Raw genomic sequence first — 15,693 nt, forward strand, 5'->3', positions numbered from 1 at the left:
AAATCTCCTTAAGCTGATAAGCAACTTCAGCAAAGTCTCAGGATACAAAATTAATGTGCAAAAATCACAAGCATTCTTATACACCAGTAACAGACAAACAGAGAGCCAAATCATGAATGAACTTCCATTCACAATTGGGCGACGTAACTTTAAGAATTCCACTCATGGCCGCAGGGTCAACCATCTTTTTGTTGGGAACCTGGAGCTGAATGGCTTTCCTCTCTGTTGACCCTCAGCTCAGCCTGGAAGTACAGGAAAAGCAGAAGCTGGTTCCAGGCATACCAGTTGTTAAAGAGCCCTTTCCCAGAAAGCCTGACACCTGTGTCTTTAGTCTGGTGGCCACACTAGTTGCTTTTAACTGGCCGACAGGTGCCTGGTATTTAGCCCCTGAATTCCAAGGAAAAATAGGACAGAATAGAAAGTGAAAGGGGTCCGATGGTACTCACCACTTAGTGATAGTCCCTTCATGGTCACCAAAATGTGTCCCATCTGGGTTGCCAAAATGTGTCCAGAGTTGGTTCCTTCCGGTGGGTTCTTGGTCTCCCTGACTTCAAGAATGAAGCCGCAGACCTTCGCAGTGAGTGTTACAGCTCTTAAAGATAGTGTGTCTGGGGTTTCTTCCTTCAGATGTGTCTGGAATTTCTTCCTTCTGGTGGGTTCGTGGTCCCGCTGACTTCAAGAATGAAGCCAGGGACCTTTGCAGTGCATGTTACAGCTCTTAAAGGTGGTGCGGACCTAAAGAGTGAGCAGCAGCAAGATTTATTGTGAAGAGTAAAAGAACAAAGCTTCCACAGCGTGGAAGGGGACCCGAGTGGGTTGCCACAGCTGGCTCTGCTGGCCAGCTTTTATTCCCTTATTTGGCCCTGCCCATGTCCTGCTGATTGGTCCATTTTACAAAGTGCTGATTGGATCATTTTACAGAGTGCTGATTTGTGCATTTACAATCCTTTAGCTAGACACAGAGTGCTGATTGGTGCATTTTTACAGAGTGCAGATTAGTGCATTTCCAATCCTTCAGCTAGACAGATAGCACTGATTGGTGCATTTACAATCCTCTAGCTAGACAGAAAAGTTCTTCAAGTACCCACTCGACACAGGAAGTCCAGCTGGCTTCACCTCTCACTATTGATGGGCATTTAGGTTGATTCCAGGTCTTTGGTATTCTGACTAGAGCTGCAATGACCATATCTGTGCATGTGCCTTTATAATAGAAAGATTTATATACCTTTGAGTTTAGTCCCAGCAATGGAATTGCTGGGTCAAATGATATTTCTCTTCTTAGGTCTGTGAGGAATTGCCACGCTCCTTTCCACAATGGTTGAAAAAATTTATATTCCAACCAACCGGGTGCAAGCATTGTCTTTTCTACACAAACTCACCAGCATCTGTTATTTTTGTTTTTGCTTTTTATACAGTTGTAGAGACTCTGACTCTGTTTTTTGAGAGAGGATCTCCTTCTGTCTTTGAACGTGAATACTACTTGTGTCTGAGACTTCCTGAGATTCCAACTGTCTCAATTCCCTGTGTTTGAACTTTATGCATTTGTTACATTTTCAGTGGTTTCCTTCTTACCCCCTCTTATGACTGTCATGTCTTCCACACATGTTCTGTCCGAGGTGATGCAGTTTCTCTGTCTCATCTCTTCTCGGAGGGACTAGTCACCCTTCTGTATCAGTTCCCATGGCTGCCTTGTTACCTCAGGTCTCTCTAAGTACAAAACAAAAGATAAAGTATAGATTATTAGGCTTTTTCTCATTTTCAGGGCTAAAGTGACTTTATCCTGAGGCTTTCTAAATCTTACCTGATGGTAGTCCTCTGCTTTGTTACTATTTTGACTACTGGTACAAAAATACAGCATTCAAATATTTGAAGTAAAAGATAATCCAGGCGCTAGCTGACTATGGCTTGAGATCTAAATACAACCCATTAGCTCACATGGTGAAAGGTGCACAGCTGTGAGCTTGCAACTCAGCTCCCTGAAGTCTGGATTTTTTTCTCCCCTACTGAGACGCAGTGGATAGGTCCACAGGCTGATCCAACTGGGAGATGAAGTATGAGTGAGAGTGAGGAGGAGCCAGCGGTCTTCCAGAGGGTCAGGCAGTGTGGTCAGTGCCTCAGAGGGAGAAGGGCATCGAAGTCATCGTCCTTCTCATGTAGCACCACGGCCATGGACCTTATTGTCTTCTTGGGGCCACAACTAGGGAGAAAGGAAGGCAGAGGAGTGGAAGGGCTCAGGTGAAGCTGGGACGATGCTGGGGTGACGTTGGGGGGTACCCGAGTCCCAGAAGCACCTGGAACCCTGAAAGAAGACAGATTCTGGACTCCCCAGAGGGTACCGGCCTGAGCAGTATGGAAGTGGCCTGGAGGTGGGGAACGCTGCGGGCTGGTTACAGCAGCCCCGAGGTCTGTAAAGTGTCTGGCATAGGTGTCCTGCGAGGAGCGCCCAGCACTGTGTGACAACTTCTCAACTTCACTGTGGAGATTCAAATGGGCAGCGCTCTGAGTTACTAAAACATGATTTTATGGGGAAAATGGGCCTAGCAAATGAGGGTGTGACAAAATCCAAGCTTATTGGAGTTTTAAATTTTCGTCTGTATTTTCCTATTTGTCTCCCTGATGGAGTGTCCAGTTGTGAAACCAACCTCATGGGAAATACCCTGTGTCTTTTGCCAGGAGCCTTAAGACATTGCACAACTAGCTTGACCTACTTAAGGGGCTTTGCAAGCATTCAATTCAAAAGTCACACACACTTATAAGTGTCCCGGAACTTTCATAGTATTTCTAAATTAAAAAAAAAAATGACCAAATTAACATTTGACCATTAAAGTGGTCAAATCTAGTTGTCCTGTCAAGTGCATTTTCCCAATCACAGTATTCTGCTTGTAGAGTGAAATATGTGTTGATGAGGAAGATCAATGTATAGGCCTATATCAAGAAGAAGTTCACAACCACCTCAGCTCATTGAGACTGCTTGTCTGCTTGTGAATGTCTTAACATTCAATGTTTTCTCTTAGCAGAAAGTTATTTTTCTGATAGTGTTGTTGGACCAGTATAGGTACACTCATAAGGGTCTCCCATGCTGATAAAATATGATCATGGCATCCCATGAAGGGAAGGTTAGTCCAGAGGATTATATTTGAGTTTTGTGTGGATGGATGATCATGTATTCCCAGATTTTGTCCATAATTTCCTCCTCATGCTTATTCAGAACAGATTACACACATTCATCCTAACATAGATTAAACGGCTACCAAAGCCCTTGAGGATATCAGTCTTTGACTAACATCTCTGAAGAAAGAATAAGGTTATGAAGTATAGGTATACAGGGTAGTGTTGGAGAAATGTCTCTAGACATACTTGTGATAAGAAATGTCCATGTATTCTGTATATTTATATTATTGACATGTATTAATAACAAAACTTTTTATCTGCACACACACACACACAGCCAATCCCAGGAGCCCAGTAATGGAGAGCCCCAACAAGAGGAACCACCAGCTGAAAGTCGGGATCCTACACCTATTCAGGAGGCAGAATGAGATCAGGATACAGCTGAGATCCCAGGTGCTGGGAAGGGAAAGAAAGCATGTCTATAGGGTGGGAGAAGGTCTATGTGTGCTCATGGCTTATGCCATGAGGAGTAGCAGGAGGAAAGAAAACGTTAGGAATAGATATCAAACATTTGCTCAAAGTTGGCAGGAAAGGGGAGAGTATAGTTTGCAGCTTCATGCTGTCCCTGGATATAAGGAGTCTTCTCTTATTCTTCGAGATGGATTTTGTAGCTTGAAAATACAGTCCTTACTAAATCACTTGAAGCCATTTAATTTGGTGTATAAAAATGTACATTATTTCACTAGTTTAATTTGATCTTCTTAGAATGTTGCTGTATGATCTTCTCGGCCATGGTGTCCACAGTGTTGTAAGCACCGTTAATAACATGTAGAGTGCCAAGTCACCCTACTTTATAACACTGTGGATAAGGCTCATTTGCAAAGGGATGTTAGCCCCATTGTATAAATGAGAAAACCGAGGCTCAGACATCGAACACTTAGACACTCAGACACTCAGACAAAGAACACTTGACTCATGGAGAAGGAATTCATATTTTGTTCAAAGGTTTGTGTTCTTCCTACAATCCGTGTTGTAATAATAAAAAGTGAACAGTTTGCCTAAGATGCATAACACTCGATTGTGTCTGTACTGTAAGGTACTTCAGTATTGGCTCAGGACAAAACAGTTCAGTGAAGCAGGATATTAACTCCAGAAAAGAGCTCAATGAATGATAGCCACTCTTTCCTTTGATCGGTCTTTTTGACAGTATGTTGGATAAAAGTTGGATAATTCAGGACACTGGCATACAGGGAGCTATATTAGTATGATTTTAAGGAGGTTTTACTAGTTGTTTAAATACTTTCATAATTAGAAAACTCAAAGTAAGATAAGATTATCCTGAAGCAGAAAACATATCCTTAACAGATAACATTTTCAAGTGAAACATTGACAGAATTTGGGCCATTGATTATTCCAGCAATTTACTGTAAAGATGTTTCTAGATATGACTGTCAACAATGCCCATTAATTTCTTTGCACTCAACTTTCTGTACTCTCAATGCAAGACAATGATTTCTCTGTTATTTATGGTACATTATTCTAAATCGGATTCCTTTATGTAAAGTTACATATAGGGTTTTTGGACCTAAGCATAGCATAACGTTAATTAATGACCCAAACAATTTCCAAGTTATTTCAACAAGGGATGGGTGTCACAACTGTAGGATTTGTCAGAGGCCCGCCAATACATTGATTTAATTCTTCAGATAATTACATTTCAATTATGATTAAAGTGGTATTAATGCAGCTAACTTCAGATTTCACAGATAGTTCATACTCGCTGTTCATAATACACAATGGTAAAGTATCCGAAATTTTTGTGTAGTGTGATTTATTCTTAGATTGTAATTTAAAATAAGACATTGGGCCAGGAGCGGTTGCTTATGACTGTAATCGCAAAATTTTGGGAGGCTGAGTTGGGCAAATCCCTTGATCCCAGGAGTTGAAGACCAGCCTGGACAATATTGAGAAATCCTGTCTCAAACAAAACAAACAAACAAACAAACAAACAAACAAACAAACAGAAATTATCCTTGGCAGTGGGGTACACCTGTATGCTCAGCTACTCCGGAGGCTGAGACACGAGGTTTTGTCGAGCCTGAGAGGTTGGGCTCACAGTAGGCCTTGATTGTGCTGTGGCAATCAAGTCCAGCCTACAAGATAGAGGGAGACTCTGACTCAAAAAACAATGAAATAAAATAAAATAATAAAACAGGAAAACAAAGGTGTAACATCTTTGCCCAACCTTCATTACTACGCTGACAGAGTTTTTCCTTCCTTCCTTCCTTCCTTCCTTCCTTCCTTCCTTCCTTCCTTCCTTCCTTCCTTCCTTCCTTCCGTCTTTCTTTCTTTCTTTCTTTCTTTCTTTCTTTCTTTCTTTCTTTCTTTCTTTCTTTCTTTCTTTCTTTCTTTCTTTCTTTTTCTTTCTTTCTTTCTTTCTTCCCCTCTCTCTCTCTCTCTTTCTTTCTTTACTTTCTTTCTTTTCTCATCTGTCACCCAGCCTGGATTGCTGTGGCACGATCTCGGCTCACTGCTTTCTCTAGCTCTTGGGTTCAAGTGAACTCACCCTCCCAAAGTGCTGAGATTACAGGCATGAGCCATCACTCCTGGCTCAGGCTTTATTTCATAATGCTAAGGAAAAGAATATTATCATTTTCTTATTTATATTTCATGTCAAAATGCTTAAATCGATAATCCTTGTATTTTGAAGTGCATTACATGGAAGGTGATCTGCAAGAGCTGCATCAGTCAAATACTGAGGATAAATCTGGATTTGGGTTCTGGTGTCAAGGCGAAGATTATACCAAAAGTAGAACATTGTAAAATGCCAGAAACAGGTATGTTATCCATCAAGATGCAAAGTTATGTGCTTTCTCATTTACACAATACTATAGTTTTGATAATAGAGGGATAACATTACTGCTTTTTAAAAACACAGTTGAAATGCAAACTTTCTTTGAAACGTGGTTCAGACCCAAATGCCAGATTGCAAGACTTAAACACTATCAGATACAGAAACAAACTGGGTCAAAGCCATACTGAATCATCAAATATAGCAACATTTTCTTAGTTTTGTGTATAACCAACAGCTAACAATTTTTAGATTCTTTTCTAATTTCTGCTTTTAACAAATACATAATTCATTTGTAATACTAGTTTGTGTGAAATATGCTGAGTCCTGAAGCAGCTCAACCATAATATGCTGAGCCATGTACCAACTCTACCATAATTTGTGAGACTCTGGATGAATCGTATAAATTCCACACCCATCCTTGCTCTTACTGAAAAGAGTGAATACAAATCAGATAGATTAAAATCCATTTCATTGTGATTTCCACATGCTCTGGTTCTGTTGGATAGAAGACCAAGATACTCTGATTTTCATGATTTGCTGATCATAACAATCAACTTCAGTCCAATCATAATGTCTGAGTTGAGATTTCATGGTTCCTAAGAAAATGAGTAGGCACTCTCCTTGATGTTTGTTTTCCTGTATGGAGCCCTGTATAAGTGTTCTTGGATTTTGTCAAATTCTGAATTCTTTGGCTCTTAAAGAATAATTGCATTTTAAGGCCTTCCCGCAGTGAAGCCTTGAATGACCTAATGATAAAATGACAAGAGATCATCAGGTTTCTGTGGCCAGTGTAGTAGGGAGAATGTATGTAGGTCAGTGATGCTCAAGGTGGGTGTAAGATGCTTCTGCTAAGCATGCTCCCTCCCCTCCTGTCAGTCTTCATGAGCTACTTCGCTTAATTAGGTTGAAGACTCATATAGTGGAGTCACCTCTAACCATAGCATAGGTTACATATTACAGGTTTCTGCCTTGAGACATTAGATGATAGGATTTAAAGTTCAACAACAGCAGTGTGCTAATTCCTGAGTAGTTGACGTAAGTCTGTTTTACACATATTTTCCAAATTGGTGACTATTAATTACAATACCTCTTGAAGTTAAAGGAAACACCCCGTGTTTAAGGGAGAAATTACCTAAATGCTTTTACTCTACTCTGCTAGACCTTTCCATTAGACTATTTACATTAAATGATAGTTCTCAGATGATTTCCAGGAGCCTATTGAACAAGCCTGAGTTGTATTCTAAGGGAGATCATAGCTTTAAATGCACTTCTTATTAAAATATATAGCACATTACAGGATAAAATAAAAGAATACTATGAAATAACAATAAAAGAGGCTCAGAATAAACTTAAAGGAAAAAGAAAGAGGTAGTGAATAAAAGACAGGTACCAATCATTAGTAAAAGGAAAAGTAATTCAAATGTCATAAATTTAAAAGATTGGTGTTTTGAAAATTAGCTATGAATAGGGTATTCAGTAGTTTACACAATCTTGAAGAAAATGGAAAAAGCATGGCATGGAATATGAACAAGACAGAGTGATTTAATATAGGGCATTATTGAAAGTGAATACAATCTTGAACGCTAATATTTTCAGAGTATGTATGAAATGGTTCATAAGCTAGGAAGGCATACATTATTTATTATATTTCTGTAACAACTGAGTAAGCATCACAAAGCCTGTGGAAGAGACTGACATTTTCTAGTTGTGCCTCAAAAACATTTACTTTTAGAAAGAAATTTTGACTTTTTCAGCTGCCCTACTCTTGTTTTCCATTTCTGTATCCCTCCATTTTTTCATGTGTGACATGGTTAATAATGCTATCACATACTGATGACAAAACTGATAGTGATAGCTTAAGAGTAATGCGACCATATACTTAATTATACTAATGGGAATACTTTCAAGTGTAAAAAGAGGCATGATTCATGTTGACATCATGGTAGGAGAAAACTGGGTACAAATGGTTACTGTACCTTAAAAACCACAGAAGGGTAAACGGGTCCAAATAAATGTTTTTGCCCTTCTGCACAACAGAGTAAAAACAAATGCAATGCTGGCCTTTCTATTCACTTCACTTATGCAGTTCCTAAGGTGACATTAACCATTTTCTTTCAAGATAGTATTCAGACCATTTCCAGGAGCCCATTTGGCATCCAGACCACAGATTCAAGCCAGAACATTAAGAGTGTTTGCCAAAAATTATATATTTTTCATAAATTCTTTTTTTGTTTCTTAGGATTTTTGTGTGGTGCTGGTATTTTGAATAAAATATCACAATGTTTGCTTTCTACTTTAAACCCCTCTTTAGTGGGTTCACTTCATTTAATGTGTTTGGACCTCAGACTGTCTTGCTTTCCTTGTAGCACTAGAAAGCAGGGTGTGTTTGAAAAATATCTTTAATGCATCTGCTTGGATGGCTATTGTCCAAGTCTCTACAGAGGTCTACCTGAATGTAAGTAAAAGGGTGACTCTTAGGCTTCTGGTTTTTGCCCATTGTAGAAAACTAAAACTTTGGTGTCTTTTCCATATCCTTAATGTCACCTGTACACAGTTCTGCTAGTAATGTTTCCACCCATTATGTTTCTATTATAGGTGAAGGGCAACCACAAGCTTAAATGAAGACAAGTCAAAACAATGTAAACTGGTTTTATATTAGATATTTGACTTAAACTATCTCAATAAAGTTTTGCAGCTTTCACCAAAGAATTCTTCCTCATCTTTTGTTCACTTCCTTCCCAGGTATTTGATAATATTGAAAATCGTGGCTGGATGCAGTTTCCCATGCCTGTAATCCCAGCACTTTGGGATGCTGAGGCAGGAGGATTGCTTGAGCTCAGGAGTTTGAGACCACATGGGGCAACAGAGCAACACTCTCTACAAAAATAAAAGAGTGAATGTGAAAAGGGCCGAATAGGAACAGCTCCAGCCTCCAGCTTCCAGTGTGAGCAACACAGAAGATGGGTAATTTCTGCATTTTCAACTGAGGTACCGGGTTCATCTCACTGGGGCATGTTGTACAGTTGGTACTGGTCCGCAGGTGCAGCCCGACCAGCAAGAGCTGAAACAGGGTGAGGTATTGCCTCATCTGGGAAGCACAAGGGGGAAGGGAATTCCTTTTCCTAGCCAAAGGAAATTGAGACACACAACACCTGGAAAATTGGGTAACTCCCACCCTAATAAATACTGCACTTTACCAAGGGTCTTAGCAAATGGCACACCAGGAGATTATATCCCACACGTGGCCCAGAGGGTCCCACGCCCACGGAGCCTCCCTCATTGCTAGCACAGCAGTCTGAGATCTAACTGCAAGGCGGCAGCGAGGCTGGGGGAGGGGTGCCCACCATTGCTGAGGCTTAAGTAGGTAAACAAAGTTGCTGGGAAGCTCGAATTGGGTGGAGCCCACCACAGCTCAAGGAGTCCTGCCTGCCTCTGTAGACTCCACCTCTGGGCACAGGGCATAGCTAAACAAAAAGCAGCAGAAACCTTGGCAGAGGTAAATGTCCCTGTCTGACAGCTTTGAAGAGAGCAGTGGATCTCCCAGCATGGAGGTTGAGATCTGAGAACAGACAGACTGCCTGCTCAAGTGGGTCCTTGACCCCTGAGTAACCTAACTGGGAGACATCACCCACCAGGTGCAGACCGACACCTCACACCTCACACGGCTGGGTACACCGCGAGATGAAGCTTCCAGAGCAAGAATCAGACAGCAACACTTGCTGTTCAGCAATATTCTATCTTCTGCAGACTCTGCTGCTGATACCCAGGAAAACAGGGTCTGGAGTGGACCTCAAGCAAACTCCAACAGACCTGCAGCTGAGGGTCCTGAATGTTAGAAGGAAAACCAACAAACAGAAAGGATACCCACACCAAAACCCCATCAGTACGTCACCATCATCAAAGACCAAAGGCAGATAAAACCACAAAGATAGGGAAAAAGCAGTGCAGAAAAGCTGGAAATTCAAAAAATCAGAGCACATTTCCCCCTCCAAAAGAATGCAGCTCATTGCCAGCAGTGGAACAAAGCTGGACGGAGAATGACTTTGATGAGTTGAGAGAAGAAGGCTTCAGTCATTCAAACTTCTCAGAGCTAAAGGAGGAACTACGTAACCAGCGGAAATAAACCAAAAACCTTGAAAAAAGATTTGACAAATGGCTAACTGGAATAACCAATGTAGAGAAGTCCTTAAAAGAACTGATAGAGATCCCATAACACGAGAACTATGTGACAAATGCACAAGCTTTAGTAACTGACTCGATCATCTGGAAGAAAGAGTATCAATGATTGAAGATCAAATGAATGAAATGAAGCAAGAAGAGAAGTGTAGAGAAAAAAGAGTAAAAAGAAATGAACAAAGCCTCTAAGAAATACAGAATTATGTGAAAAGACTGAACAAAGCATCTAAGAAATACAGAATTATGTGAAAAGACTAAATCTACTTCTGATTGGTGTGCCTGAAAGTGACAGGGAAAACAGAACCAAGTTAACCAAGTTGGAAAACACTGCAGGATATCATCCAGGAGAACTTCCCCAACCTAGTAAGGCAGGCCAACATTCAAATTCAGGAAATACAGAGAACACCACAAAGATACTCCTCGAGAAGAGCAACTCCAAGACACATAATTGTCAGATTCACCAAAGTTCAAATGAAGGAAAAAATGTTAAGGGCATCCAGAGAGAAAGGTAGGGTTACACGCAAAGGGAAGCCCATCAGACTAACAGCAGATCTCTTGGCAGAAACACTCCAAGCCAGAAGAGAGTGGGGGCCAATATTCAACACTGATAAAAGAATTTTCAACTCAAAATTTCATATCCAGCCAAACTAAGTTTCAAAAGTGAAGGATAAATAAAATCCTTTACAGACAAGCAAATGCTTAGAGATTTTGTCACCACCAGGCTTGCCCTACAAGAGCTCCTGAAGGAAGCACTAAACATGGAAAGGAAGAACAGGTACCAGCCATTGCAAAACATGCTAAAATGTAAAGTCCATCAATGCTAGGAAGAAACTGCATCAACTAATGAGCAAAATAACCAGCTAATATTATAATGATAGGATCAAGTTCACACATAACAACATTAACCTTAAATGCAAATGGACTAAATGGTCCAATTAAAAGACACAGAGTGGCAAATTGGATAAATAGTCAAGACCCATCAGTTTGCTGTATCCAGGAGACCCATCCAACATGCAGAGACACACATAGGCTCAAAATAAAGGGATGGAGGAAGATCTACCAAGCAAATGGAAAACAAAAAAAAGCAGGGGTTGCAATCCTAGTCTCTAATAAAACAGACTTTAAACCATCAAAGATCAAAAGAGACAAAGAAGGACATTACGTAATGGTAAAGGGATCAATTAATCAGGAAGAGCTAACTGTCCTAAATATATATGTACCCAATACAGGAGCACCCAGATTCATAAAGCAAGTCCTTAGAGACTTACAAAGAGACTTAGATTCCCATACAATAATAATGGGAGATGTTAACACCCCACTGTCAACATTAGACAGATCAACGAGACAGAACATTAACAAGGATATCCAGGAATTGAACTCAACTCTGCACCAAGTGGACCTAATAGACATCTACAGAACTCTCCACCCCAAAGCAATAGAATATAACTGAATTGTGACAAGGCCAAATGAATGTCAGCAGTGTGTGCTGAAGATTTGTTTGCTGTGTGTGATGTAGGTGGATCACCTGAGGTCAGGAGTATGAGACCAGCCTGGCAAACATGGTGAAACCCCATCTCTGCTAAAAACAAAAATTAGCGAGGTGTGGTGGTGTATGCACATAATCTCAGCTACTGGGGAGGCCGAGGCAGGAGAATTGCTTGAACCCAGGAGACGGAGGTTGCAGTGATCCGAGATAGGGCCATTGCATTCCAATCTGGAAAATAAAGAGTGAAACTCTGTCAAAAAAAGAGAGAGAAATGAAGAAAGAAAGAAAGAAAAAAGAAAGAAAGAATGAAAGAAAGAAAGAAAAGAAAAGAAAGAAAAAGAAAGTAAAGAAAGAAAGAAGTCCCTCTTTCCATATCTGCAGTCACCTTTAAAGGCACATATGTGCCATGAACCTGGATGGGCAGTCATACTCTAGGTCTAAGAGGCAAGTCTGAAAGACATTTCCTGTTGACTTGACACCCTTCAGTCTTCTTGGAATGCATACTCTCCCCAGGACACCAGCCAAACACCGAATGGCCTGACAGAGTTTGCATTTTTTCTCATAGTTCTCCTTGGTCATTCAGATAATATGGGTTTTCTCTGACACACTTCTGTTGCAGAATAGAGAAGGTTGCATCCTCCCAGTTTTGACTGTTTTAGGTGCTGGAACCCAGAGAAGTTGCCATCTTGAGAGGATCAGCAGGCAGCAGTAGATTTTCAGGTGGGAGAGAGGACCCCCACAATCCTACCAGACACAGCTCTTCTTCCTGGTGCTGTTCTTGAGGCCCTGGGCAATTGCCTTTGACCACATATGATTCATCTTTCTTGTATCAAGGTGAACCTCACTTCCAAAGAATCCCCATTCTTGTAGGACACTCTGGGCTTCCTAGTCTCTCCAATAACTGGCTAAATTCCAGGTTTTTCCATCGGAATACTGAGACAGACAACCTTAAAGTGCAGTTTCTTTACAACTGTCTTCATCCGGCCATGGCATTAATTTCCCATTTGGTAGGAGGGTAATAGTCTTATTTTCATCAGTATGTGTAGGGCCTGTTAGTGCACAGCATCAGCCCTACAGGAAGACTTCCACGTTGAGATGTGAAATGCATCAAAAGCTTGTGTGAAGTTAATAAAACTACTCTACCTCTATGAGTGTCAGTTTCCTCACCCATAAAATGAGGATCACAAGATGACTTCTTCAAGTTGTTGCCAGAGTTAAATTCGCCAAGATATTTAAAAGTACCTAGCTGCAAGGGTCCACATCATTAATAAAATAGCGTCAGATTTCAAAGTACACAAAAGGAATAAAGTACACATATCCTAAGATGAGATGAGCAGCTTTCTAAGTAGCCTGATGAACATCAGAATGAGATCTATATTTAAGCAGATTTCTTCGGAACCCTACTGAAGAGGACACACGTCAGGGCTCCAAGAAGGTAAGTACATGGCCATTGTAGAGGAACTGGTGTTGTGAGGGCGGAATCTGTAATGTCATTACACAACTGGTTCTCAGGGAGCACTGGAAGAAACGGTGAAACCCAGCAGATAATACTGGGAATTGGGTGAGCAGAGGAGGGTCATGGCCACAAATCTAAGTTAGAAGACACCAAACCACAAGGAGCTTCTGGCTCTGAAACAGCAACCGTGTTGGCATAAGGACCAATCTTCTGAGATAGCTGCTGTGGGATTGCTGAGAGCACATGATTTTGCATCAATACACCCAAAAGCAGTGCATGTGAAAACAGATCACAAAACTCTCCTCTCCATTCATCTTTGTTTTACGATGACCAATGATGGCTACCCTCGCGTTAGAACATCCCTACCAACACTTGTGGACAAGCCATTTAGAAACTCCCACCTAAACTGGGAACGCTCAGGAGTAGGGTGAGAATATGACGGATGGGTGAGGGATGCGGGTTCTTCACTCCAACAAGAGAAGAGCCGTTGTGCTGTGGTCTCCCTATACTTCCTCATCTTGCCACATTCATAGGTGCCACATGGTTTTTTTCCCTTTATTTACAAAGGTGCTGATGAACCCATCAGTAATTAATCCTGAAGGAGGAAATTCTTCACAAAGTACAATAACAGGGTCTAACTTCCACGACCAGGTTTTTAATTTTTTTTTTTTTTTAAATAGTAACCCACATTCAGGAATCACAAATAAAATGTGGTGGAATGTGTGATGTGAACAAGGTCTTATTTTCATGTAGACTAGCAATTAGGCTTTTACGGATTAGACATAAAAGCATAAAAGCTGGTACCATCCCAGGATCAAAGGAATGGTCCCTGAGGACATACGGAATTTAGGGACATCAATTACTAAGAGGCTACGGAAAACTAGAAGTGCTCCCAGAAGTTTTCATTGTCTAGACAGAAAAATTCAACAGGTCAGCTCCAGTAGTAAAGTTACCTCCCTTACTGCCATGGGTGACCAGCTTTCCATTCCAAGCAGAGAAGTGAAGCCTGAGGCATTTTGAAAGTACCCCAAGTGCTCCACACCTTGAAGGTCATTCCCATAAAGCTGGAACACCATCTGTTCCTGAGGGATCAGGTCATGGTATGTGTCTTTGAGACACTGGGCAAACAGACCCTGAGTCCTGCATAGGTCTTTACTGGATAACTGCATCTCTGTTCCTGCATTCTGAGATGGTTGATGGAGCCATGACTCACATACCTCACTTCTTTAGCAATCAATTGTCCAGCTACATCCTCAGCTGTGTTTTCATGGCATGCTATCTGAATAGGCTGAGAATCTTCCAAATCATAGCAGGCTGATTTCTTTTTCTTAGCAGTTCTGTTGTTGATTTATTTCTCCTCTCTTGCATTTTGCTATCAGCAGCAGGGAGAAACATGGCAACATCTTCAATACTCGGCTAAGAAATCTTGGGTAAATACCCATGTTCATCACTTCAAATTCTACTTTGCATCTGAGAGTATGCAGTTTGGCTAAATTCTCTGCCATTTTCTCATAAGGAATGTGAGTCCATGTTTCCAACATGTTCCCCATTCGTGTCTGAGACCTCACCAGAAGCACCTTTAACATTCATTTTTCTAGCAACATTCTGTTCTTGATGTTGGATGTATTCTCTAAGATGACAGAAATTTTCTGTATACCTCTCTGTTTTTTTTCTGAGCATTTGCCAGACTTTCTCTTGAGGTCCATATGTCTGCCAATTGCCCCATCAAGGAAGTGTAGGCTTTTTCTGTCATGTACCTCGAAACTCTTCCAGCATCTCTCCATGACCCAGTTCCAAAGCTACTTTCACATTGTTAGGTATTTGTTAGAGCAGCACTTCATTTCCTGTTACTACACTCTTTGAGAGTTCTCTAGGACTGCAGTAACAAATTACTGCAAACTCACTGACTTCAACAACAGACATTTATTTTATCACAGTTCTGGAGGCTAATAGTCTGAAATCAAGATGTGGGCAGGGTTAACCCCTGAGGGCTGAATGGAAGAATCTGTTCCACGCCTTTCTCATAGTTTCTGTTGGCTTCCTGGCAATCCTTGACATTCATTGACCAGTAGATGCATTACCCCCATCTCTGCCCTCATGCTCATATACTTTTTTTCCCTGTGTGCACGTCATAGTCCATATTGTGTTCCTAGAAAGAATACCTAGAACCAGGTAATTTATAAACAAAACACATTTATTTAGCTCACGGTTCTGCAAACTGAGAAATTCAATGGAATGCATAGCCCTCTGGCTTTTGGTGAGGAATTCCGTTCCATATCACAACATGGTGGAGAAGGCCAAAGGGGAAGTGGACATTTGTGAAGAGGGGAAAACCTGAGGGGTGTCCTGGCTTTACAACAACCCACATTAAAGGGAATGAATCCATTCCCTAAAGAGCTACTCCAGCCTTGTGAAACTGAGAACTCACCATTTCACCCAGAGATCAGCATCAAGTCATTCATAAGGAATCCACACCCGTAAACCAAACTCATCCTACTAGGCCCCACCTCCAAACACTGCCACGGGAGGGGCGGGGCAGGGGGCAAATTTCTTTTTTTTCCTTTTTCTTTTTTTGAGAAAGAGTCTTGCTCTGTTTTCCAGTCTACAGAA

General features: G+C 41.1%; 1 pseudogene across 1 annotated transcript; it reads left to right on the forward strand.

Moving 5' to 3' along the window:
* The first annotated feature begins 2,151 nt into the window (after positions 1-2,151).
* LOC112615037 lies at positions 2,152-8,671 on the forward strand (annotated as a pseudogene). Its single transcript, XR_003117263.1, has 4 exons — positions 2,152-2,384; positions 3,431-3,564; positions 5,822-5,948; positions 8,561-8,671. The product of XR_003117263.1 is annotated as an uncharacterized LOC112615037 (transcript).
* Positions 8,672-15,693: the final 7,022 nt, after the last annotated feature.

Source organism: Theropithecus gelada, chromosome X (assembly GCF_003255815.1).
Source record: "Theropithecus gelada isolate Dixy chromosome X, Tgel_1.0, whole genome shotgun sequence".
Taxonomy (NCBI): Eukaryota; Metazoa; Chordata; class Mammalia; order Primates; family Cercopithecidae; genus Theropithecus; species Theropithecus gelada.